A 26,844-nucleotide genomic window follows, 5' to 3' on the forward strand; every position below is an offset into this window, starting at 1 on the left:
CACGCGGAGAAGGCTAAAAGCGACTGTCGGGAACACCCAAAGTCTCAAACGAAACACCTCCCAGCGTATCAAACGCAAAAGGAGAAGGACTGTGCAAGAAAGCGTAGTCATCAAAGCGCGTGTCAAATGCGAGAGGAGAAAGGTACGTCCAAACGCATGTCAAACGCGAGTGGAGAAGGGTAGCAGTCAAATTGAACCGGAACTTCTCTTGAATGGACCGTACGTACAATATCATCTAGTTTCACCAACCTCAAATGAACCGTACACACAATATCGTGCCTACACAAAAAAGAGATTTTGACAAGTACAATATATTAGGAACACGTGATTAACGCTATATCAAGATATAATTTCAATACAAGATAAACACATGCACATATGATGCCAGTAGAAAGGTGCATAACAATGCAAGTGGGAATAGTGCATAACAATGCAAGTAGAACGTGCATGACAACGCAAGAAAAGAGGTGCATAACAATGCAACTGAAGCGTGCATAACAATGCAGGTGGGGTGTGCATAACAATGCAACTGACGTACGTAACAATGCATGTAACATGCGTGACAACGCAATGAGTGTGCATAACAATGCAAGTAACGTGCGTGACAACACAATGAGTGTGCATAACAATGCAAGTAACGTGCGTGACAACGTAATGAGTGTGCATAACAATGCAAGTAACGTGCGTGACAACGCAATGAGTGCGCGTAACAATGCAAGCATGAGAAGCGCCTATGCAATGCAAGTATGAGAAGTGCATATGCAATGCAAGCCTTGCATATATGACAAAAACCGCTATAATGTAACAATATTCAAAAGCGATTCATCGATTTTACGATACAAAAAGGATACACTTTGTTCGTATTGAGTGCCGCACACTGAAAACGCAGTTCGAAACTTCCGCTGAGACTACTTCAGCTTAAAAGTGTACTTTCCTTGCACTTTATTGAGAGATGAGGGCACAAAACAACAAAACAACCCCATACAAGGGAATTGGAGGTGCATCGGCCACAAGAGGGATCTATCGGCCACCAAACAAGCTAATCGGCCAACAATTTGGCCGATCGGCCAAAAATGGCAGATTCGGGGCAGTTTTGACATTTTACCTCGGGTCTTTAAGTATTGGGTTCCAAACCTTATTGCCGAAAAACATTCCCCTCCTCTCTAGATCACTTTCCTCCCTTCGATCCAAGCTTTACCCACGTTTTTTATCATTCCACAACTTTCGATTCGCAAAACCCTTGTTGTTCTCAACGTCTTGAACCGATTGAAAAGTGTATTCAGTGCCACATTCTTGATTTCCATCACTTGGGGTTTATTTCCCTTGAGTTACCCTTGATCTTCGCGCCCTCTTAAGCACTTCGACATTTTCTTCTATTTTTCACCCCTCGGGGTTGACTTTTGGTTGACTTTTAGCTTTCTTGCCCATTTTCCATACCTTCGACCATTTTCTCATTCTTCTTGAGATGGCGGATGACATTCCACACAGTCGGGCTCTTGCAGGAATGGAGATGGATCTCGAGTTCGAGCCCTTGCCGCTCAGTGTTCGGCCTTTCGACCCGACGACGTACGATCCTGACGTACACGTGCTGCCTCCTGACAGTATTCGCCAGTTCATGAGCTTTGCACGAGGTTCTCCGGAGGACCTCCTACTACGCGAGTCGGAGTCACACTTATCCTTTGACGCTGCTGAGGTATACTCTTCTTCTTTACTTTCTGTAATGTAGGTCATATGTTTTGAATAGCCAATATTGCTCTTTATCTGACTAGTCCAAACACACTTGTATGTCACATGCCTAGTTCATTCTGGGCACATTCATACATGGTACTTCTGTCAACTCGAACATATGTACACACTGCACTTCTATCAACTCTGAACACATGCATACACTGTATTCCTGACACTGCTTCGTATCTGTTTATCTTGAACACAGGGAGATTCTTATGTCTTCTGGGGGTATGGGAACACCATTGCACGAGATTGGTACATGGAGCTACCCGATGACGTTCGCCACATCGTCGATCAGGCCGGTTTCGGTGTATTCTACATAGGACTCTCGCGCCTCACTGCGAGTCGACCTCTTCTAGGCGCACTAGTGGAGAGGTGGTGGGACACCACCGATTCCTTCCACCTTTCTACAGCAGGGGAGATGACGATGACTCCCTTTGACTTCTCCATGCTAACCGGCATCGGAGTAGGGGGTGATCTGATCCCTTTCGACGCTGATATGGCCGAGTGGGATGCTGCTCAGATCTTTTTGCTCGGCATCCGCCCACCTCTCTCCCGACCAGGGTTCATGAGATATTCATGGTTCGCCGACCAGTTCAGGGGACAGACGCCGACGACCTGTGAGGAGGTCGAGCACTATGCCGGGGGTTCCTCATGTTCTTGTTGGGCACTACTCTCTTCGCCGACCGGGTGAACACCGTTGGCCTCTACCTCTTGAGCGCACTGGTAGACATGACTCGCATCCGACACTATGACTGGGGCGGCGCAGGCCTGGCCACACTCTATGGATACATGAGTTCTTCTTCTCGCTGGAGCGGGCACTTGCTAGGAGGCTACTGGAGAGCCTTGGAGGTACATCTTTCCCTTTTGCTTTACAGTTCTGCTTTACACTATACGTACACCACACACTGTGCATAACACGCAATCTGCTTTACACTGGTTGCACACTGCACACACTGCACATCATCTTCTGATTTCTGCTTTATCTGTATACTACTTTATTGATAAACATACTCTTTATTGCCCTTTTACATTCTGTAGTTGTGGGTATATGCCTACTTCCCTAGGCTTGCCCCAGAGCCAGAGGTGGAGATGCCCTCCATGGTTCCATATTCACATCGGTACAATGGGAGATGCGAGCGGAGGCCGCGAGAGTCTTTCTTGTTCTTCCACAGATATTTTGACAGTGTAACCGCAACAGAGGTACTTCAAACCTTATAGTTCATTTGAGCTTTGCCTTATATTGCACTATCAATAACAGATAACAACCTGTATATCTATCATTTGCAGATCAACTGGAAGCCCTGGGTAGTGATGCCTGACGCAGTTAGCGACCGGTATATGGGCGCTCAGGAGACTACCCGATTCCGGGTTTTCCTTGAGGGCCTGGTCTGTCAAGCATGGTACTTGGGTGAGCGCTTCTTGCGACAGAGCCTTGGCTTACTCGAGCCGGTGGTTCTGATGCCACCTCCTTCGTACATGAGGCATACAGTGGGGTACACCCCGCAGGAGATGACTAATTTTATGATCGGTTAGGATGCCGACTTCTTCCAAATCGACGACGACTACACCGCCTTCATCGAGACATATCTCATGCCGCCTCTGGCCAGTGTTCGCTGAGGTGAGAGAGAAAGACCTGCAGCCGCAACAAGAGGAGTGGGAGGATCGAGGGCGACCCAGGCCCATGGCAGGAGGGGTTCCCGGAGGGGACAGAGGGCGGAGTGGCCGGACCTACCCACTACCATGACATGCTGAGGAGGGGCTGGAGAGACTTATCAGATACCCATCGCTTCTCCCCCGGCTGATCATGAGCTTGTCAGAGTTCGAGGCTCGACCCCGGTATATGTTATACTTTTCATTCTGTACATTCATTTCATTTCAGTTGATATCCCGCAGAATACTAATTACCTCAACACTTTTGCAAGCTTCCATAGAGTACACTGGGCAGGCTCTGGAGCTGTCGGCTTCAGGGATGGGGATGCTGTAGAGGAGCATGGACCTGTTGAGTATTTACGGTATTGTGGTAAGTTCTTTCAACTTTGGTCCCAAAACCCTCTATAACCTGCTCCATATTGATTTGATGCATCACATTATCAATACGGCATTTGATACACTACTTATATACCACTCACGACACTGATACACTACATCTCATATACTGGCCACGTCCCTCATACACTGTAATTATTCACCACTCACGGCGTTCATACACTACTCACAGCATTCATATATTGTAATCATACACTGTTCACGGCGTTCATATACTGCTCACAGCATTCACACACTACAATCATTCACCGCTCACGGCGTTCATATACTACTCACAACATTCATACACTGTAATCATTCACCGCTCACGGTGTTTATATACTGCTCACAGCATTCATACACTGTATTTGATACCATATTCAGCTTCGCATAGCATAATTGATGCATTTGCCAAATTGTTCTTTTCAGGCCCTATTCCAGATACCAGCCGCAGTGGGTGCTTCAGCGAGACCTTCAGTGCCTCCTCGAGCAGCAGGGAGAGCGGGACGAGGGACTCCAGCGCATAGCCGGAGTAGAGCTGGGCGTACTCAGACCGGGGGTAGTTCACGGGCGCCTGCTCCAGATGATGATGAGTCTGACGAGGAGGCAATGAGTCCACAGTCAGAGTCGTCTCATAATGGAGATGAGGCTGGAGATGGCTCGGGTTCAGACTCTGGTAGTGGATCTGACAGTGATAGTCCTGGGCCTTCGTCGAGGAAGAGGACGAGGAGGGCTTCCCGCTCTTGAGGTGACTGGCGCTGATTTCAGATGTTTTGTTTTTTGCTTTATTTTTCTTTTTACTTGTAGTTTTTGCACATTGTACTGCCTCAGACAGGTTTATTTTCTTTAAAACTTTGTACTTTTTGCAAAAAGAAAGCATGATGGAATGAGAACAACTTTTGATTGAAAAAGTGCTACATTTTACATTCTAAGTATCACATCACATCGTAGCGCATCACATCACACAACATGTAAATGAGATTGAACTTTGTTTGCAAACTACACACTCAAATTGCCTAAATTAGGTAGTGAACCAACTAACAACTGAAAGAACAAAACAATTCGATAAGCAAAACAAGGACTTGACATACTAACCAAATGTAAATACAAATCGATAAGAAAGACAAGAACTTAACAATCAATGCAATATACAACTCGATAAAAAAAAATACAGCAACTCGATAAACAAATTGAAGTAACACAGGCGCGACTTCGCAAAATCGTCACCGAAAGGCATTTGAAGTGGAACAGGACACAAGCTCTTAAGACTTCCAAGACATAGACAGCTCAAAGAGCAAAGGAGGGGCCATCGGCCAAGGTGGGAGGTCATCGGCCACCATAAAGAGCCATCGACCACAAAAAGTAGCCGATCGGCTAAAAATATGGTCGGTCGGCCATAAAACTTGGTCGATCAGCCATCAATGCAGAAAGTGCCCAGATTGTTGACACCTGTCTTCCACTCAACACCTTATCTTCTACAAAAGCCCCAGTTTCGTATTTTCTCCATTTCAACCCAGTTTTTGCACCAAATGGAGGCATTTCTTGTCCAAAATCTCACAAATTGGATTGCTGACTTGGATGGCTTGGAAAAGCTGAATTTCCAGGGCTTTGGAATAAATGCACTATTCATGCTGAGCCGCACCCCACTGTGTTTTCCGTTCCTTCATGCCTCAGCAAGGTGTTGGAATCCGGTTACGCACGTTTTTAGCTTTGGCGAACAAGAGATATGTCCCACTTTTGAAGACTTCCAAGCTTTGATGGAGTCCGAGCGTGAGGAAGAGATCTTGCCTCAATTCCATTTTAGCCAGTCCAAGCCTTAGTACGGATGTGCGGGCTCGCTTTGCAGGACGCTCGGTCTTTGATTTGCTACGGAGAGTTGGAAATCCCTAGCTTGATTCATGGGTTTTCTGATGCCAGTGACCGCGACGATCATCAATGGTAGAGTTTTCGGCGATACGCCCTCGGCTTGTGCATGTTGTCTCATTTCTTTCTTGCCCCCGGCTCCAGTGGGTCTAGCGTCTGTTTGATTGAGGTTGCTTAAGGTTTAAAAGAGGGAAAAAGCTGCATTGCCATGACGCTAGCTGAGACATTGATGGGTTTGGATGCCTTCCATCGCCAGGAGATGACTAGATTCGCAGGGAGTCCACTACTGCTGTAGGTAATGTTTCCCACCCTATCTCACATATATTTCTCACATCACTCACGCTCGATTTCTCTCTCAAAACCCTTTTCTCACTTTTCTCTCCATCTACACCTCTCTATCCTTTAATCTCTCATTTTTCATCCCTCCCCAGATATGGTTGATGGATAAGTTGAAGGTTGTGGACTCATGCCCAGCATATTTAGCTCGTAGCTATTTCTTCCGACGACGTCTAGTCGATGCCCCTGATGAGGGATGGTGGTGCGAATGGATGTGCAGTCTGTCTGCTGCCAATATTGCCTGGCGCTGCCCCTGGCTCAATTTACTGGCGATGAGCTACAACATGACTCGCCAGCCCGGGATTCAGTTGATCGGCCTGACACACTGTGTCTTTTACTTCTCGTTCCGATTCTGGCGCCAGTTCAGACATGATTAGACTTGCCTGGAAGAAGGGATAGAGTACCCTGCCGCATTTCCAGTCTGAGGCGCACAACTAGCTCGGTATGCCATAGCATGGAGGACGAGAGAGCTTCTGGCCCCCGCTCCAACTTTCAGTCGCACTCTTTCTGATGAGTGCATAACTTGGCTTGATGAAGAGGCGCAGGTTGGGCCTACTTTGGCATCAGAGGCTTCCACAAGCTCTGTGAGGGGGGACAGGAACACCTGACTAAGCCCCGAGTTTATTTGCTTTAATCAGTACTTTCAAGTTTTTCTTTATGAATGTAATAAAAAATAACTTCAATTTGTATTAAAGAGCAGGAGGACTCTGTACTGAAATCAATGTAATTAAAGGTTGTGGGTACTGAAAATTTTCCGTTTGGTCCAAAAATGGTCTAAGTCGTAAAAAGATTAATTTGAGCAAAATCAATTTTTATTAAAACTTTTCAAAACCATTTTCAATATGGATCAAAACTGGACACGCCTGAGATCTATCACTGAGATGCACAACCTCGGATCCCAGCAACTGGAAAGTTGCCCCTAGTCGAAATAGCACTGCACTGGAGATCACAACTGAGCTCTTGAATGCCGAAAAGACAAAGATGACCAACATGATCACATGGACAAAGTTGATTTTGAGGTGTTTATGGCTGGACTTCAGAATGAAGTTGCCTACGTATCCTGAAAATGGGAATCAAGCCTTACGTAGTTCGATTCAAGTTCACTCATGTATTGACACTCTCCTTTTGCGCTCTAACTTTTGCCAAGGCTGCCCTTTCTGGGTTTTCAACCTTGCGAGCTCAGTTTTTATTATTTCAAATTTTCTGTGCTCTAACTTTTGCCTAGGTCGCCCTTTCGGGTTTTTGGCCTAGCGAGCCACTCAGGGAACGTATTTCTTGAACTTGTTTATGTTGATCGGATGAGAGAACTCTAGGCCATCTAGGTCTATCAGAACGACAGCTCCACCCGACCAGATAGACTTGATGATGTAAGGGCTAGTTCAATTGGGTCTGAACTTGCCCCTAGGGTCGTGGATGGGAGCTCAGTTGTCTTTGAGCACTAAATCCCCCTCTCTCAAATTCCTGGACTTAACCTCCTTGTTGAAAGCCTTGGCAATTCTTCGTTGATAACCCTGAACATGATACAGTGCTTTCAGCCTTCTTTCATCAAAGAGCATGAGTTCTTCGAACCTGCTTTGCTGCCAATCTGCCTCAGCTATCTGACACTCAGCCAATACCCGTAATGATGGAACCTTAACTTCGATAGGCAGAACAGCCTCCATTCCATAAATCAAGGAATACAGAGTTGCCCCAGTAGAAGTTCGAATTGAAGTCCGGTAGCCCCAAGGAGCAAATGGCAGCTTATCTGGCCTGTCCCGGTAGGTTTCCACTGGTTCTGCAGAATATGCTTGATGTTCTTATTGGTAGCCTTAACTGTTTCATTGGTTTACGGCCGATATGTAGATGACTTATGAAAAGCCACGTTGTACACCTTTAACAAGTCGATCACCTTCTTCTTGAAGTGGGAACCATTATTCGAAATAATCTCATTCGGGACCCCGTAGCGACAGATGATGTTGTTCTTGATGAACTTAGCAACATGCGATGCCTTCAACACCGCGTAAGATTGGGCCTCAACCCACTTCGTAAAGTAGTCTATCGCTACCAGAATATACTCATGCCCGTTGGACCCATTTAGAGTGACAGCCCCAATTACATCAATCCCCCAGACTGAAAACGGCCATGGTGAAGTCATGTTGTACAGCTTCGATGGCGGAATGTTCATGCGGTTTGCATGGATCTGACATTTGTGGCATCGCCGGATAAAGCCAATACAATCCTCCTTCATGGTTGACCAGTAATAACCCTATCTAAGGATCTTCCGGGCTAGCATCACCCCGCTCATGTGCACTCCACACTCTCCTCTATGGATGGCCTCCATCAGGCGCTTAGACTCTTCAGCATCAACACACAGTTTGTACATCCCGAGATGAACTCGCTTGTACAGTTTACCCCCGCAGACGATGAATTGAGCAGCCATTCTTCGAATTGCCCTCTTATCTTTGGCGTTGGCCCCTAGTGGATACACCTCATTTTCCAAGAAGTTCCAGATGTCGTAATACCAAGGATTCTCATCTTGTACCTCATCTATGGCAGCAATCAGCTCGTAGGCCGGCACAAATTTCAGTTCAATGATGATTAGATGCATCCAAACTCCGAAAGGGATGTCTATCATAGAAGATAGAGTTGCTAATGAATCGACGAACCTGTTGTTCTCTCTTAACAGATGAGCGAAATTCAATTTTTCAAATCGAGGAATCAGAACGTCCAAGGTCTGGTGAAAAATTCTCATCTTTTCTTCTTTAACTTTCCAATCTCCTTTAGCTTGAGATACAACAAGGTTCGAGTCCCCGATGACATCCAACCGTTTTGCCCCTAGTTCCAGGGCGGCTTCTAGTCCATCAATACATGCCTCATACTCTGCCTCATTGTTCAACACTTTGAACCAAAGTTTGAATCTAAAGGTATACGGGAATTGTCGGGTGCTATCAACAACACCCCTATCCCATACTCGTATTGGTTTGAGGCTCCGTCAAAGTACATCATCCAAGTCTCTTCTTTGACATGCAGAATGGCTTCGTCTGGGAACATATTCTCAATTACTTCATCCCCTTCAACTGGGTGGCTGGCTAGGAACTCCGCTACCGCTCTCTTTTTCACTGACTTGTGCGTCATATATTTCAGATCAAATTCGAAAAGCAGAAGCAACCAACGGGCTGGCCTACCTGTAAGTGCCGATTTCTCAAAGAGATATTTGATGGGATCTAATCTCGAAACCAGTATTACAGAGTGAGCTAACAGGTAGTGCCTCAGCTTCTAGGTAGCCCATACCAAGGCCAGACAAGCCTTCTCCAGCGGAGTGTAGCGGGTCTCGTAATCTAGCATTTTTTTGCTCAGGTAGTAGATAGCTTTGTCCACTTTGTCCTCAGACTCCTGTGCAAGCATGCAACCCATTGTCGTTTCAGTCAAGGATAGGTACAGAATCAACGGTTTTCTCGGCTCAGGCAGTGACAACACTGGTGGGTTTTGTAAATATTGCTTGATCTGCTCGAAAGCAACTTGGCATCGGTCGTCCCATTGGAACTTCTTTCCTTTCTTCAGGAGACCAAACAGTGGTTCACAAGTCAAGGTTAATTTAGCAATAAACCGTCTTATGAATTGCACTTTACCCAGAAAGCCTCGCACCTTCTTTTCAGTCCTTGGTGGTGGCATTTCTAAGATGGCCTTGATTTTGGAAGGATCAACCTCGATACCTCTTTGTGTGATCAACAACCCCAGCATTTTCCCTACTATAACACCAAATGTACATTTCTGAGGATTCAGCCGCAACCGATACGCTCTGATCCGCTGGAAGAATTTCTGCAAGGCAGTGTAGTGGCCCTCTCTTTCCTTGGACTTGACAGTCATGTCATCCACATACACCTCAACCTCTTTGTGGATCCTATCGTGCAAAATCGTGGTCGTAGCCCGTTGATACGTAGCCCCCAGCGTTCTTTAGCCTAAACGGCATCACCCTATAACAATAGGTTCCCCACGGGGTGGTGAAAGCAGTCTTCTCCCTATCTTCGAGTGCCATCAAAATCTGATTATAGCCTGAAAACCCATCCGTGAATGAGAGCAACGCATGCCCAGTAGTGAAGTCCACTAATTCGTCGATATACGGCAGAGGAAAGTCATCCTTCGGACTGGCTTTGTTCAAATCTCTGAAGTCCACACATACTCGAATTCTGCTGTCCTTCTTCGGCACCGGAACTATATTAGCCAACCAAGTAGGGTATTCAGATACCAACAGGAACCCTGCGTCAATTTGCTTGGTGACCTCTTCTTTGATCTTTAGAGCCCAGTCCGGGCGGATCCTTCGAAGCTCCTTCTTAACAGGTTGGGCCTCTGGGTCAAGAAGGATCCGATGCTGTACAATCTCTGGATCAATTCTAGGCAAGTCTTTGTAGGACCATGCGAAAACATCTTTGAAATCTTTTAATAAAGCGACTAAGCGCTCGAGGTCCTCAGAAGACAACGTGGACCCGATCTGGACCAGCCGCGGGTTCTTCTCAGTACCAACATTAATTGTGGTGATTTCATCAACCAAAGGTTTTACAAACCTCTCCTGCTCTTGATCAAGCAAATATTGCAAAACCAGAGGAATTTCTTCCTCGTTGTTTTCATCGAAATTTTGAAAATCTGGATTAATGTAATAAATTAAGGGCACAGAAAAGTACTCGGAAGCCACAGCCGTACCATTCTCATTAATAACATCCAGTCTTCCTGATTCCTCTGTTACAACAGACTCAAAGGAAAAAGAAAAAGACGACCTGGATAGGATAGTGGCATCCGGGTTATCACCCCAAAGAATACCGGACTCAGACTCAGACGAGCTGGGACCTGATTTCGACTCCACAGACTCAGTGGAATCAGATTTCGGCTCACTACCTGACCCCGTGCTACTCGGTAAAAGCCCTCCTCATATTGCCAGACAAGAGGGGGTACGATGGATGCATCGAGATTGTTTGAAGATGGGCCCACAGCCGCTTCATTCCCGATCATGGAAACTGAGAAGTTATCTCCCAAGCACTCCAGTATGATCTGAGGATCTGACAGGAGACAAGCCAGTGCTACCCCCATCTCAATTTCTGTGCTCTCGGAATCCTCCTCCTTGCACTGCTCAGCTTCAGCTGGTGGGTTTGTCTGCTCTTCGGCAACATCATCCCCGGACAATTACAAGTCAAAGAAAATCTCAAATCCCGGCAAGCGCCGCCTCTCTACATTTAGCCAGGGTTCTGGAAAGCCGCAAAACGGGAAGTCTTCCTCCTCCCGAACAAAGCATCCGTTCAGGGACCCTTGGATAGGCCGGTGCACCAATTCATAATGCTTCCCGACTTGTTTTACCCTGGCTCTTCCGGCCATCGCTTTTCCTTTCCTTGCCCAATCCTCTTTGGTAGGCAGATAACCTAAGCCAAAGGTATATGGGTTGTGCGGCACTTTGGCCGATGCTGCAATGCCTTTCTGACCACTTCGCCCTAATCCCATCTCGAGGATGTGCTGAAGCTTGTTTATAAGGTAGACAGATTGTGTGCTGACGTATAGCGCCTCATCAATAGCTAGAATGTTCTGTCCAACCTAGGCCTCAGCTAGGGTGAATCCTAACAAAAACACATCCTCTGCGCCATGCTCAATCTCCACAACTGGTGTAGAAACCTCTGGCGGCAGATGTATCGAAGAATTCCCAAAAATGATTGCCACCCCCTTCTCGTGTGGGTACTTCAGCATTTGGTGCAGGATGGAAGAGACAACCTTCACCTGGTGCAGCCACGGCCGCCCCATGAGTAGATTGAAGGTTGCGGGAACATCCAAGACATGAAACTCAATGTCCTGTTGTCCTAGACCAACCTGAGTCTTAATCCGTATGGTCCCCATCACCTCTCGGCTGGTATTATCATAGGCCCGTATCACCTGGGCAGTAGGCACAAAATCTGCGGGCTTCAACCCGATACCATATGCCGTCCTCGACGGACATACATTGATAGCAGACCCTGTGTCAACAAGGACCACTGGTATCCATTTCTCTTTACACTCGACAGAGATATAGAGCGGTTTGTTATGATCTGAGCCCTCAGGCGACAGTTCCTTGTCGGTGAAGGTCAAGGTCGGGGAACCTCCTCCCGGAAAAACCAGCCCTACCAACTGCTCAGGAGTTGTAACGATTGAAAGTTTAGCCCTGTCTATTGCAGAAAGGACAGCTTTGTATGAACTCTTGAGGGCATAAGCAGTCCCCAGATGGAGATGTCTGCTTGAATTTTCTTAAGCCATTTCAGTATAGCCTCCTCCTCGAGCAGTTTTTCCTTTTGCCTCTCCGCTTTGTTGTCCTTCCCGGATGCCTCCGGTTGGTCCAAGCGTAGGGGTTTGAAATACCGCCCACTCCTGGTCATGTGGTCAACCTCCTCAACATACCAGGTGTCATCCGATTGGTTTTGCCCCCAATCCTCATCAGTGTGGGCAAGACGTAAGTCGTCGTCTTCCCACCACATCCCGTCGACAACCGATAGACAGCTGTTCGATTCCATTGCAACTATTCCTGTGCTCACAGCACACTCTGTCCCCGCAGCGGCTTTGGCCTTCCTAGCCCTTTCAAGATCCTCGATCTTTTCCTGCTCAAACTACTTCAGTGCAGCTTGCTGTTCAATGTCTTCTGTACTTAAACTGCCTGAATCCTGAGCAAAATTCTTAACACCGGTGCTCTCCGGCGGTTCCTCCTGATTTTTGGCCATTCTAGCCACTGCTGATGTTCACATTCCTGACGGTCCCTGTTTTGGCTGAGATTGCCCAACAACATCTGGCTGGTCACTGAGCAACCCAGTATTCTCTGTGAATCCACCCAAGTTGAACCAGTTGATGTCCACATCCCTTGAGTCCTGCTATTCAAAGAACTACAGATTTGCAATGTCCTCTTCCTACTCTGCTAGGTCATCTAGCCCCTGACTCGGTCCATCTTCCCGAACCACACTGATCTCTACCCCAATTGGCAATTCTACCCTCAGGTTAACCTGATCCATTGATATGATGTAACCACTCGGGTTGTATACAAAGCTTGCAGACCCCTCGGGCTCTGAATCATTATTCCCATCTACCTCCAAAGTCATCTCGGTTCTGTCTTCAACAGTTACCACCACCGGTTTGGGTTGGGTTTGGGAGATGCTCAACATACACAAGTCTGTGCTGTCTGGAATAAACACCTCAGGCTTGGGTAGGTGGGAGGGAGTGATGTATATGCTTGGGTCATATAGAATGGCCGCAGTTTGGATTAGGTTGATGCGTTTGGGAGGTGGAGCTTGGTTATATGGTGGGAGTGGGTTGGTTGTGACATTCGGCTTCTCCGGAGGCACGATCACCCTGTTGTCAATAAGATCCTGGATCTCATGACGCAATCTATAGCACTGGTCGGTGTCATGACCATGCTGTTGGTGAAAGGTATAGTATTTAGCCGGGTTATGGGAGGAAGGGAGTATGTCTGGTAACGGCCGCGGCTCTAGGGGCTTCAAGTGCCCTTTCTTGATCAAAACCCCCAGAGCTTTGGACAGAGACATGTATAGTGGAGAAAAGGTTCTCTAGCCTCGGGGTGGATATCTGGCTGCTTGTGAGCTGGTTCCAGACACACCGGTGAAGGGTGTAGTAGCCGTAAGTGTTTTTGGAGCTGTGGTGGTGACCATGCCCACATCGAAAGTTCTGGAAGCTGCAGCACTACTCGTGCCTGCATTCAAACTGTAGGTAAATGCCCTCTTGGACTGCTCTCTCTCGTGGTCAATCAGACCCTGCTTCATGGCATCCTCAATCTGTACCCCAATCTCGTGTAAATCCGCAAAGGTGGGAAGGGGTAAGACGATCATCTTTTACATTAGCTTGGGTTGGAGGTTGCGCACAACCATTCGTATCTGATCCTTGTCGATCGTCCTGACGGTCATCATAGAAGCCTTGGCCCTCCAACGAGTTACAAAGTCAGAGAAGCCCTCTTTTGGCTCCTGTCTGGTTGTCTCGAGATCACGAGTTGTGATCACGATCTACGTGTTGTAGGAGTATTGAGCTATAAAGGCCTCAACCATATCCTCCCAACTCCTCTTGACAGAGTCCTCCAGCTTTGCATACCAAATAGCCGCAACACCCAACAGGGTCCGGCTGAAGAGAGAAAGTTTTTGCAGTCTGGAGAGGCCCATCGGCCTTAGAATATCTGAGAACAATCGCAGATGTACCATGGGGTCCCCAGAACCGTGAAAACGGTCTATATGCGACATCTTGAACCGGTCTGGTAATGTCACCGCTGAGTCGGTGTATCCATCCTCTATGTTCAGAATGGAATTAACGCCTTGAGCCTTTTTGAGCAGTTTTTTTCTAACTTGTTCACTTTTAGCGCTGGTAGATCCACCTCGAACTCAAATGGTGTGTCCACTAGATTAGCTGGCGCTTTGGACAGTTGAGGTAGGATTGGGGGTGGAACTAGTCCCGGTTGGGACGTTCGTATTTTCCTAGACGTTTGTAGTCTCCTCGAGTGTTGGAACTCTAGGTGGGGGTGGATGCAAAGAAGATGCTCCGGCTTACTGTGGTTGTTGCTGTTGCTGAAGTCTGGCAATCAGCTTTGTCTGTTGAGCCATAACCTCGGCCTGACGCGCGGCAAACTTCGCCTGGCGGGCAGCATCCCGCTGCATGGCTTGCATGGTCTCTTGGAGCTGACGCATTATGTCCTCCATACTTGCCGTAAGGTGCTGATCTAACTGAACAACAGATGTATCTATCTCTGGCGTAGAAACGGAAACCTCAGCCCGACTACTCACTGGTGGGGTGGATAATGACCGCTGATCTGATGACCGCTGTACTAATAAACTGCGCCTAACTGACCTCCGTCTAGTAACCGGGGGTAATAAAAGGAACACTGCTGGTCCGTCAACTAGATCCTCGGATCGATGAAGTCTTCGACCTGTGATCCAGAGTGCTTGGGGAATATCTGCCTGATTGGGAGCAATGATGCTAAACTACCTTGCAAAAAGATAAATAAAGCATAATAAGGAAACAATAAGCAGAAAAACGAACAGCACTTCGGCTTAAATTATGACAACACACAGTTGACAATCACAAGCTGAAAGAACTGTTCTCAATAATGATCACTGTTCCCAAATCACTGCCCCAAATTTGATACCCTCAGGTAAAACTGATTCCTCGAAATACTGATGCCCACAGGCCTGATACCCAGACTTGCAAACTGATACATACAACCCTGTAGAGACACACTCTGACAGCACATATCAAGCAAGTGAGAGCCAAAATACCCCTATGGTGGGGTAGGGTTTTCCTGTCCTATCTTGTTAGGAGCTAGGGTTTCACTACGCACGTAACAGTTTCAAACAACCTACAATCGGGTAAGCAACCTGTCCTAGTTTAGAATGGTCACAATGGATTCGATATGCACTAGGTCGAATGGTCAAAAAGGGTGCCTCGGTAACAACCGAGGTTTGTGTTCCCATCGTGGCAGAGCCCGCAATCGGTCAGCCTTATGGCACGCTTTTCCAAGCAAGCCTTCAACAAACAGTTCAGGAATACCAGATGGCAAACACTGTGACTTAAGCACACCAATGCAAATGTAATGCAAAGAAACACATAAGTGTAGACAAAACAACATATCATAGCGTTCGAGTCAAGTTCTCTAAATCCCCAGTAGAGTCGCTAGAAACTCTAGATCGCCCGAACTCTGCTTCGCGTGCGAGGGCGCGAATCGTTGTTTTTAGCTACTACAGTTTAGACTCATGTCACGGTTCTGAATCTAATCTCACAAAGTGCAATGTAAGACTAATAAATCACCAAAGAGTCTAAATCTGGCAAATCGTTTTGGAAAATCGATTTTAATCAAAAAGCGCCAAACATGGACTGCTTTGCCAGATTTCAGAGTCACCACCTAAATATTTTATTTTGCAAAATTTAGGAAACCCTGACTCGTGCCTAAGGCCACGTGTCCGTCATCACCAAAGTTGCCTCGGCTCGGGAACTTGGGTACGAGAGGGGAAGGTTCTGAAATGAGCACCCCCGCTCGCTCGATCAATGGATCAGCCTCTACTAACATGATATGTTGTTTTTGGAAACACATGTGTTCTTATTCCGGTATTAATCTAGAATTACTATGTGATGAGCACATCATACAAGTATAGACTAAATCACTCAACTTGGAACAAAACAACTCATGTTTGTTTGTTTGAAAATGGTTTGAAGTTGCTACTCGCAAGTAGGCTAAGACGCGAATTTGCCACTCTCAAGTGGGCTTAGAAAACATGATGATTTGCCACTTCAAGTGGGCTTAAAATGCACATTTCGATGAATTGTTCCAATTCAAGCAATGAAGCCTTCATCTACAGGCATTCAGACAGTTAAACACTTAAGCAGATAGCGTCATGGCAAGCATGCTGTCATGGCAGTCACTTACACACATGCAAGGATGCTAAAGCGTAAACACTCACAGTGTACTCCGAGCCAAAGAAAGAAAACTAGTTAGAAATCAATGCATGATCCTAGCTATGTTAAGATGCCTAATGCAACGCATGCAAAATGCAACTAAAATAGGCTCGGCTATCTAGAATGGCATATGAATGCAACACTTGATACATGCAGTTAAACACATATTCAAGAAAGTGTATTGAAGTACAATCCAGTTTGAATGATGCGCCGAGCCCAGTGCAAGCAATACGAAATGAATGATGCACGCATGCAAGCATAAGCGTGCTAATTGAAATATGCCCTAATCTAACCACTGAAAGCGGATAAGTAAAAGGGAGAAAGACGTGGGGTTGGAAGACATTCACACACACACGCACACTTATTACAACATTTGCCCTCTCGACGGAGGGTCCGAATAAATCAACTAACTAGCTACCCTATGCTAATTAATTACAAACCGAATTGAAACTAGCTATACTAAGCTAATTAGAATATTACAAAGATGGAATAAATTGGCTAAATACATTAACTAATTAATTACGAAATTAGCAAAGTAACTAGCTAAACAAAGCAGCTAAAATGGCCTCGGGGCGAGAAGTGCATGCATGCTTGATCGCCTCGCTCAGAAATCCACTACCATGCCTCTAATGCCTCTGTTTGCATTCTTTTGGACCTCTGAAAATTGTGCCAACTTCCTAGATGCTTCTGATCCACCTTAAGAACATGATAAGAGATGGTTGGCCAAGAAGAATGGCCATCGACCAAAGATAATGGTCATCGGCCACTTTTGATAGTCGATCGGCAGACTTGGTGGTCGGTCGGCAGCCTTGATGGCCGGTCAGCCACTGCTTCCTGTAATTTCTCCTTTTGCTGCAACAGAGCACAAACAGAGGCATGACAGTGTATTTGCAAGGTATGTGTGCACAACCACCCTCCCTATCATTTCTCATGCTCAAGGGAGTGCGGTACTCGACTCTCGGACCATCAATCACGCATCTCAATGCATGATGGCCAAAGAAGCCAAGTTTTCACAATTCAATGTCAATGAATGCACAAATGACACAATGAGCCTACACCTCTATCATGCTTGATCAAGAGGGTCAGCGATCGAGAAATGAGGCACGTTCCAACACTTCAAGTGTGAAACGTCCCTGGTTTCTCGTGTTTGGATCAACATCTGATCCAAACACAATGCAATGCAACACACATGCAAACAATATGCTATGCAGCAACATGCAAACAACATTCAATGCAGCAACATGAAAACAACATGCAATGCAACAACATGCAAACAACATGCTCTCCTAACAATGCTAGAATGGCATGCATAAGATTCTACCATGCAAACAATGCATGCATGACATATTTGGAGGCTAAAGCATGAAAGCAAGTAAAGAGCATCATAGAAGAGACATGCAATACGATGCTCATGGACTGAAATCATATATGGACAGTCCTATGAGGCCCTAAAACAGTGGCCAACACACCAAAACTTAGGAACAAAAGGGCCAAGAACACATGCTCATGTGATGGCTCATCAACTAGGCATAAGGGTTAACTCTTAAAAGCACTTAAAGAGTGAAGAACATGGAAGTGCGACAACACTATATGCTCTGAAATAACATGTTAAATGATGCCAAATCATGCACATGTTACAAATGAAGCATGCTAGGAGGCTCAAAGTTTAAAACTAGCATAGGCACTTGCACTATAGCTATACAAAGCAAGCCCCGAAAGGCCAAGAACACCCAAAACAGTCCTAAAGCATGTCAAAACAATGCTAAAACATGTATGGAGTATAGCCAAAATAGGCTAGCATGGAGGACCAAAACATCAAGTAAGCTAGGCCAATGAGCATGGTTACACTACAAGTGTAAGAAGCAAAAGAGGGATGCTCTACCCAACCAAAAATAGAGTTGTATCATGGCAAAATAACACCAAAAAATACACTGAAATGGTAGCCCAAAGGCTTAGGCATGCATGCATACATGTTAGGTCAAGATCCAAGCATAAAGCACCAACCCTCCAAAGCACTAAAAGAGTGGAAGATGTGAGAGCATGATAGTGAAACATGCTCTAAAATCACATATCAAATGATGCTAAATCATGCAAATAGCCCAAGCAATGCATGCTAGTGGACCCAAAACACAAAGCTAGTGAGCAAGATTGCACCTTGGCTATACAAAGCAAGGCATGCATGACCAAAACAACTTCAAACAGAGCTTAAGCATGGAAAAACATGAGTAAAAGATTGCTGGAGTGAAGCCAAAAACATGCTAAAATGATGGTCCAAAGCATGATGCATGTTAAGGCTATAGGGAAGATTGCACTACAAGGGTATGAAGCATACAAAAGGCAACGAAACCAAACCCAAACAGAGCTATAACATGTTAGAAAAGTCACAAAAACATGCTAAGATGAAGCTAAAACATGCTAAAAAGACATGCTACTTTGATGAGCCATCAACATAAGCAAACAAGATACAAAAAGAGGGGACCACCCCCACCTATTTGGAGCCTCAAAACACACTTTCTGCCATTGAAAATCCACTGGATTTTAGGGGCTAAATGGCCAAGAGAATATGATCTCAAAGGCCTAAAAACATGGCACCAAGCCTAAGCAAATAAGGCACACAAGAGGGTAGAACACCCTTAACACCAAAGAGATCTCAAACAAACATTTTCAATACTTAAAAATGAAGCTTTTATAGTTGAAAGCTAAGCCAAAAGAAGCACACAAAATTGGCCAAGTACTTAAGTAAAACAAAGCTTAAATGAAGATATGGGGCCCACCCTTGAAGAACAAGAACAAGGTAGCAACTTCTGAGGCAAAACCAAGCTTTTGAGCTTCAAACAAACCTCCAAGAACCTCAGCTCAAGAGTGAAGGTGTTTCACTAGGTGATTTAGTGCAAAAGTGTGAAGAAAAATCACTTTAAGGCACAAATTAACAAAAATATAGAGAGAGAGGGAGAAATATATATATATATAGAGAGATATGTTTTGTATCTCAATTTTTTGAACCTCTGGAAAGGGAGAGGGACCTCTCCTCTTATAGAAATCCAACTCTCAAGCTTGTTGAACAAGCTAGAAGCGTGGTTCAATCCCTCCATACGCGTGTATGGAGGATGAGTTCTATGCTCACCAACTGTCACAACTGGCAACAAAATATCTACAAAAGCAAATAAAAAGGCCTCGGCCAAAAAGTATGGCTGACAGGCCAATAAAGGTGCCGACCAGCCATCAGTGATGCCAACCGGTGACAACTGATGGCCGATGGAAAGAGGGCATGGCCGATGGGCATGAGGCCTGGCCAATGGGTTGTAGGGCTAGCCAACAAGTCACCTTCTTCCCTCAGAAACAAAGCCACAAGCTCTTGGTCCACAACCAAGCACAAAATAGATAAGTTGAGAGGCTCCAAGGCAAGGCGCGCAGCTGTAGACACCCCATTTTTGACCGTCCTCAAGACTTGGACGTCACCATTTGAACACTCGATGATTATCCATGTTTGTGTTCGTTTGGAGTTCCCGGAGGCCTCGGCTCGCGTGCCTTGCCTCAGGATCTCCGAACTCGACCGTTTAGTGTCTGGTTTTGCACCAAACACTTATGTTTTGCCTTGGAAGGGCAGGGTAGGGCTTGTGGACCTCCCCACCCATCACCGGCAGTGGCTAGAGGCTACCGGCTGGTTTTTGCTGCCACCGGCAATGTATATTGCCGGCCGGCACTATTTGTTGCCGGTCAGCACTTTTTAGTACCGGCCGGCACTCTTTTTGGCCAAGATGGCATTTTTGGCCGGCCGATTACTGTGCATCTGCTTTTACAGATATTTTAAGACAGCTGTCTTGCTTTATGGAGGGATCTCCCTCTTATGAAGCTTGTCTTGTAAGCTTTACAAGACAAGGAGTGCCATATAGAGAGAGAGAGGTCTCTTGGCTGAAGAGGTTAGACATTTTGAGATATTTTGAGAGCTTAGACAGCCATTGTTAGGGTTTGAGATCTAGGATTAGGGTTTGTTACACCTTATCTCTCTCTTTTTCCCTCTTGTGTGTGTTTTAGTGTGTTTAGTCCATACCATTGCACACAAACACATAGTGTTTCACCTTCCTTTGGCTCTTGAGGTTCTAAGGGACTGGTTTTGAAGTTTTGGTGTTGGATTCAAGCTAAGGAAGGCCATTGGAGCACCATTTGTGAAGGGATCATCAAGGGTAAGAAACTTACACCTTTATTCCCCATTTTTGCATTGATTTTCTACCTATCTTAGAGCTGTTTTTGTGCTTATTGTATAACATAAAACATTTCTATTTTACCACCCTCTTTATTGTTTATTAAGAGTGTTTTTTTGTTTGAGGGTGGTTGACCCCCCTTAGGCCTTGAAAGGCCTCATTTTGAGCCATTTTGTGCTAGCTCCGGGATTTTGGTGTTGGGCTCTCTTCACCACTGAACTCTTGAGGGATTTCAGTGGCGAATGTGATTCCTTGAAGTCCCAAGAAGGAGAGGGCCACCCCCTCTCCTTGTTGTCCTTGAAAAGGGCATGTTTTGGCCTCTTGAGAGAGCACTATGCTTGAGTGTGTGTTGAGCATGTTTAGGCTATTTTTCATGCTTATATATCCATAATATAACATGATTTTAAGTTGGTTTTGGTACTCCATGCATGCTTAGCATAGTTGCCTTGTAATGCCTTGTTATGCCTTAACATGTCTTAGGTTGTTAGCCTTTGTTGGAGCATGTTTTAGGCTTGGTCTTGTGAAGATTTTGTGCATGTTTTGCCATGTTCTAGGTCTGTCCTAGGTTGTTTGGGTCGAAATTTGCATGCATCATGTAGCCCCTTTGCATTCGGGCTTGTTGGCCTCAAGTATGTGGATGTGTAGCATGCGTTGCTTGTATTGTTTTGGTGATTTGGGGCCACCCTATAAGCTATTTCAGTCCCATTTTCATGCTTGCTTGATTGCCTTGCATGCCCCTTTGATGCTTTGGAAGCATGTGTTGCATGCTCCTTGTTTTGACCATTTGTGCATGCCTTTGTTTTTGAGCCATTTAGATGCCATCTAAGTGGTCTTTTGGGCCTTATGTTATGTGCTAAAACTCTGTTTTTAGTCATTTAGTCCATGCCATGTTTGGTCTTACTAAGCGTAGTTCAGTGCCCCATTGGTTTGCTTTGAACACTTGGACTATTTGTTGCATGTTTGGCTTGATTTATTGCTTGGTTTGGCACCATGTTTTAGCATGATTTCAATGCTTATGTCGCATGCTAATTAGTCCATGATTCCCCCTCTCAAATGTGTTTGAGGGTTGTTCAATTTGTGCCTAAGGTTGGGACCATAACATGTGTATGTGTGCATGTGTATTTGGCCCCTCATTTTAGCATTATGGCTACTGTTTTAGGCCTATTTAGAGTTGCCTAATTCATCTTTAAGTCCATCTTTGCACCCATTTGCATTGCCATATGTATGCTTGTATGCTTGCATAAGTTAGTTGCCATGCCATGTTGCATCCTTAGCTTGTATGCTTAGGTTGCATTGCATTTTGCATGCATTCCTTGCCCCTTGATTTGGTGATAGGGTAGAGGACTTTGGTTTGATTTGGTTTGCGTTGCATTTGAAATCAAAGTTGCATACTTGGTTCTTTGGGCCATCATGCATGGAAATGCGTGATTGGTGGTCCGAGAATCGAGGCACATGCCCCTTTGAGTCATTATCATGATAAGAGACATGGTTGGTGCATATATGCCTTGAATTGTGCTGCCATGCTTTGCCTTGCCCTCTGTTGCTGTCATTTGTAGATTCTGCAGGAACACTCTGCCGACCGGCAGTGTAAAGTGCCGACCGGCAACAATTCCTCTGCCGATAGCTTCATTTTGTGCCGATGGCCACACACCACTGCCGGTGGTAATTCCACTCAGCCGGTGGCACTCCCCAGTGTCCAGGGATGCAGTCCTGAGGTTTTGACAGCCTCCAGAGGAGTGAAGGAAGGAAAACAGAGGCAGCCTATGCATGGCGGCGCGTTTCCCGAGGCAGTTTATCTGTTTTCTTAGCTTAATTTAATTTGTTAATTAATTTAATTAATTTGTAATATTTAATTAGCTTGCGTAGTTAATTAATTTGTAATATTTATTTGGTCCCTTCGAGTAAGGACAAATATGTAATAAGCGTGCGTGAGTGTGTGTATGTCTTCCAACCTCACGTCTTTCTTCCCATTTATTTACCTACTTACGATGGTAGATTAGGGCACGTTTAATTTAGCATACCTTATACTATGCATGTGTGCATCCATTTGTATTGCATGCATTAGGCTCGGTACATCACGCTAACTGCATTTGTACTTCAATTCAAAAATTGACTATGTGATAGTTGATCGCATTTCATATGCCATGCTTAGGTTAGCCGAGCCCGCCTAGATTGCATTTTTGCATGTGATGCATTAGCCATTTTTAACATGAACTAGGACATGCATGTTTGCTAACTAGTTTACTGTTTTGGCACGGAGTACGATGTAAGTATTTATGCTTTAGCATCCTGCATGCGTGTAAGTGTTGCCATGACAGTATGCTTGCCATGCGGCTAAATGCTTATATGATAAACTGTTTGAAATGCCTGTGGGTGAAGGTTGGATTGTTTGAGTTGGAAAAACTCATTGAAATCTGTGTTTTAGCCTACTTGCGAGTAGCAAAATTTAAATCATTTTCAAAACAAACGGATATGCAATGTTTCTTTCCAAATTAGGCAATCTAGTCTATACTTGTTTGCTCCACGCATAACATAGTAATTCTAGGCTAATAATTGGAATAAGAACGCATAACGTTTTCAAAATCGGATATCATGGTTAGTAGAGGCCGGTCTTCGGACCGGGCGAAAGGGGGTGCTCATAGCTGACCTTCCCCGATCGTACCCAAGCTCCCGAGCCGAGACAACTCCGGTGATGACGGACATGTGGCCTTCGGCACCGAGTCAGGGTTTCCTAAATTTCCCCATTTTAAAAATATTTAGGTGGCGACTCTGTATCTGGCATAGTAGTCCATGTTTGGCACTACTTTTTCAAAAATCTGTTTCTCAAAACGATTTGCCAGATTTGGACTCTTTGGTTCAGATTAAGAACCGTGACAACAAAAATCGCGAGTCCGAACTGTAGCAGCGAGGTCCCTCCCTCGCGGACTTGTTACAGTTTCTGGCGACTCCGCTGGGGAATTTAGAGAGCTTGACTCGAACTCGTGATATCCTGTTTTGATTTCACTTGTGTGTTTCTTTGCATTGCATGTGCATTGGTGCGCGTAGGACACCGTGTTTTCCATCTGCCATTCCTGAACGGTTTGCCGGTGGCTTGTCTTGTCAAGGCATGACCATAAGGCTGATCAGTTATGGGCTCTGACAGTATGGGAACACAAACCCCGGTTTACCGGGGCACCCTTTTGACCATTCGACCTAGTGCATATTCGGATCCATAGTGACCATTCCAAGTTAGGACAGGTTGCTTACCCGATGTTAGGTTGTTTGAGAACCGCTGTGTGCATAGTGAAACCCTAGCTCCTGACAAAATAGGACAGGGAAACCCTACCCCAACATAGGGGTGTTTTTGTTCTCTTTACTTGCTATGTGCTTCTAGAATGTATTTCTACAGGGAAAGTACATGTCAGTTTGCAAGTTTGAGTATCAAACCTGAGGACACTAGTATCAGTGTCAGTTATAAGGATCAGTTATCTGCGGGTATCGGGTTTATTTTTTGGGAACAGTGATTTCTGGGAACAGTGATCAGCAGTAGGGTACAGTTGTTCGGCTACACCCGTATTTGATCCGATTGGGGCTGAAATGCTGTTTGTTTCTCCTTTCAAGGTTCAGAGAGTCGCAGAGTCGATACAGAATAGCCAGTGTCTCCCCTTGCTGAGGCAGGATTTATGGCGGCACAAAATTCAGAAGAAGTTGTGGTTATGACGGCTGCATTGGAGCAGGGGACCGCTCCGCAGAGTGAGGCCAGCATCAGTATGTCACACCCACCCAAGTCGCCCGTTGTGCACCCGGTTTGGGCTCCCCAGTTATATCAGGCTCGGGAGCCCACCACCTTTGAATTGATAGGGAATGATAGGTGACCTCCAGAGGTCCGTGGCCGATCTAGCCTATGGAATGTCGGCTTCACCGCCAGCGGCGCCGTATGCCGGGAGTTTCGTACCACAGGAGCCCCCGCTACTGGGGCGGATTGTGATAGAGCTCAGCCAGCCAGAGGTGGCTTCCAGCTACAGCCGCGACATGCCAACACCGACCCAGACCCTTGATCAGGCTGAGGCCAGAGGAAAAGACAAGGCAAAGGTAGATGCCGATCCTATTGAACAACTACTGTGGGCAGTCGAGGCTCTGAAAGTCAGAGGAATGAACAAGCAACAAACATCTGCGATCGTGATCAAAGCTGTGGATGATGCTTTCCCCGCTCCGATCAAAGGCAGTTCAGGCAAGGTAGAAAATCGGGATGGGCCCCGTCATGCCCAGACAATTCCTGTAGTTCCCAACCCTGCACCGGGAAAGCGTCAAAAAGCCAAGGCAGCGCCAGCCGACCCTTTCGCTAGCGCATCTGGCAAGAATCCTCAAACTTCAAAGTACCTGCCCCGAGGGCGCAGGGTCTTTCACGACCTCCACATGCCTTTGTCTAGGGCATTGCTAATATTGGCGAAGAATGGGCATCTTAAGCCTTTGGAGCCTCGGCCACTCCCGAAGAATCTCCCTCCCACGCATGATGCTACCTTGTACTGCGCGTACCACCAACAGTCCGGTCACAGTACTGATGGTTGTTCCCGCCTTTGTCATGAAGTGCAGGATTTGATCGACAACAAGGTTATCCTTCCACCCACCTCAGCCAAGTCCGTTACCACCCGGTTGTTGGATTTCGAGGGCTCAGATACTGCGAGTATGTGAAGTTGACCGCCTGCGGGCGACATTTGGTATATTTTGGATGTAGCGTCTGGCACGCATTTTTGAGCATCGGTGAAACCGAGTTTTGTAAATCCTGGCTTAGATATCGAGTCAGTCTTTTGTTTGAGTCTGTCTCTTTGTCTTGAGTCAGTCTTTTTGTTTAAGGGTCTGTCTTGTTGTGTCGAGTCAGTCCCCTTTGTATATAATACCAGGTGATTCTGGGGTTGTTGTCCCGAACACCGTTTTGTCTCGTAATTGTCTGTTTTTGTTTTGAGTCTGTTTCTGCCAAGGAGCCAGTTACACCAATCAAATCCGAATGAAACAGCTGTTGCTATCTCAACTTCATGCTTGCTTTCAGCATAAGGGCCAGAGAATTGGATTGGGCTGACAGTACATCTTGCCTGCTCTCCTGCACGCCAAACTCATTGCATTAACCTAAGTTTTCCAAAAAACAAACCTTTTGAACACTGCGGTGATGAAAACGAAGAGGAGGGAATTCCTTGGGTTTTGCAAAATTTTGATATTTTTAAGAGAAAGAGAGGCGTGCTAAGCCCTTTAATGAGTGAAATCATGCTTGTCGGCATGAGTACTGAGAAGGATCCTGGCCTGATCCAGATTGGTTCCACACTATCTTCGGCGCGAGCGATTTGTCGCTTTCTTAAAAACTTTCAAAAGCAAATGTTTTGCGCGGCCCTGTGAAGACTTGTGTGGAATCCCTCTTGAGGTCGCGCAGCCTAGGATCGCTCTCAGCCTCAAGATTCAACCCATTTGTTTTCCGACTTTGAACCCGTTCAGAACGTTCAGAAAGTTCAACGAACAAACGCCATGAAAGGCCCGTGTGGCCAGTTTTGAAGTAGCCTTCGATCAAGAAGCATCAAAGCCGAATCAGAAGGAGTAGATCTCGCCGGAAGAAGCTCGTGGTGTAACCGGGATGGATTCTCCTATAAATCATTGCAACAGCCGTTCTCTTAGATACAGAGGGGCTTCAATTCAAAAAACCATTTGGCATGGACTTGCTACACTTTTACCCTTTGAGAGGCTCGTTGGGCCGAAAACCCGGAAGGGCGACCCAGGCAAAAGTTAGAGCAAGAGAAAAATACAAAAAAGACAAAAAAGAAGAAAAGAAAAGAATTGAAAAAAAAAAAGAGAAAAGATAAAAAAGAAGAGAAAAAAAGAAAAGAAAAAAGAAATAGAAAATGAAAAGAAGCTCGCAAGGTCGAAAACCCGCATTGGGCGCCTTGGAAAAAGTGAGAGCCAAACAAAGTGAAGGTTAAAATACCCGAGTGTACCTTAACCGGAACTACGTGAGGCTTGATTCCCATGTTTGGGATACGTAGGCAACTTCATCACGAAGTCCAGCCCCCAACGCTTTCATAGCGTCTCAGTCCATGCAATGGTTTCGATTTCATCCCCAAAGTCTAGTCGCCAACGCTTCCAAAGGCGACTGTGTCCATATATTTGTTGTGACCGTCTTCGTCATCGCTGTGTCCGAGAGTTCGACCACTGCCAATGAAGACTGTCTGCGAATTGCTGCGGCACCACCCAAACAAGGGGCAACTTTCCGTTGCCACGAGCCGCTGTGAGCCGCCATTCA

Source organism: Camellia sinensis, chromosome 4 (assembly GCF_055761805.1).
Source record: "Camellia sinensis isolate YWXY chromosome 4, ASM5576180v1, whole genome shotgun sequence".
Classification (NCBI taxonomy): domain Eukaryota; kingdom Viridiplantae; phylum Streptophyta; class Magnoliopsida; order Ericales; family Theaceae; genus Camellia; species Camellia sinensis.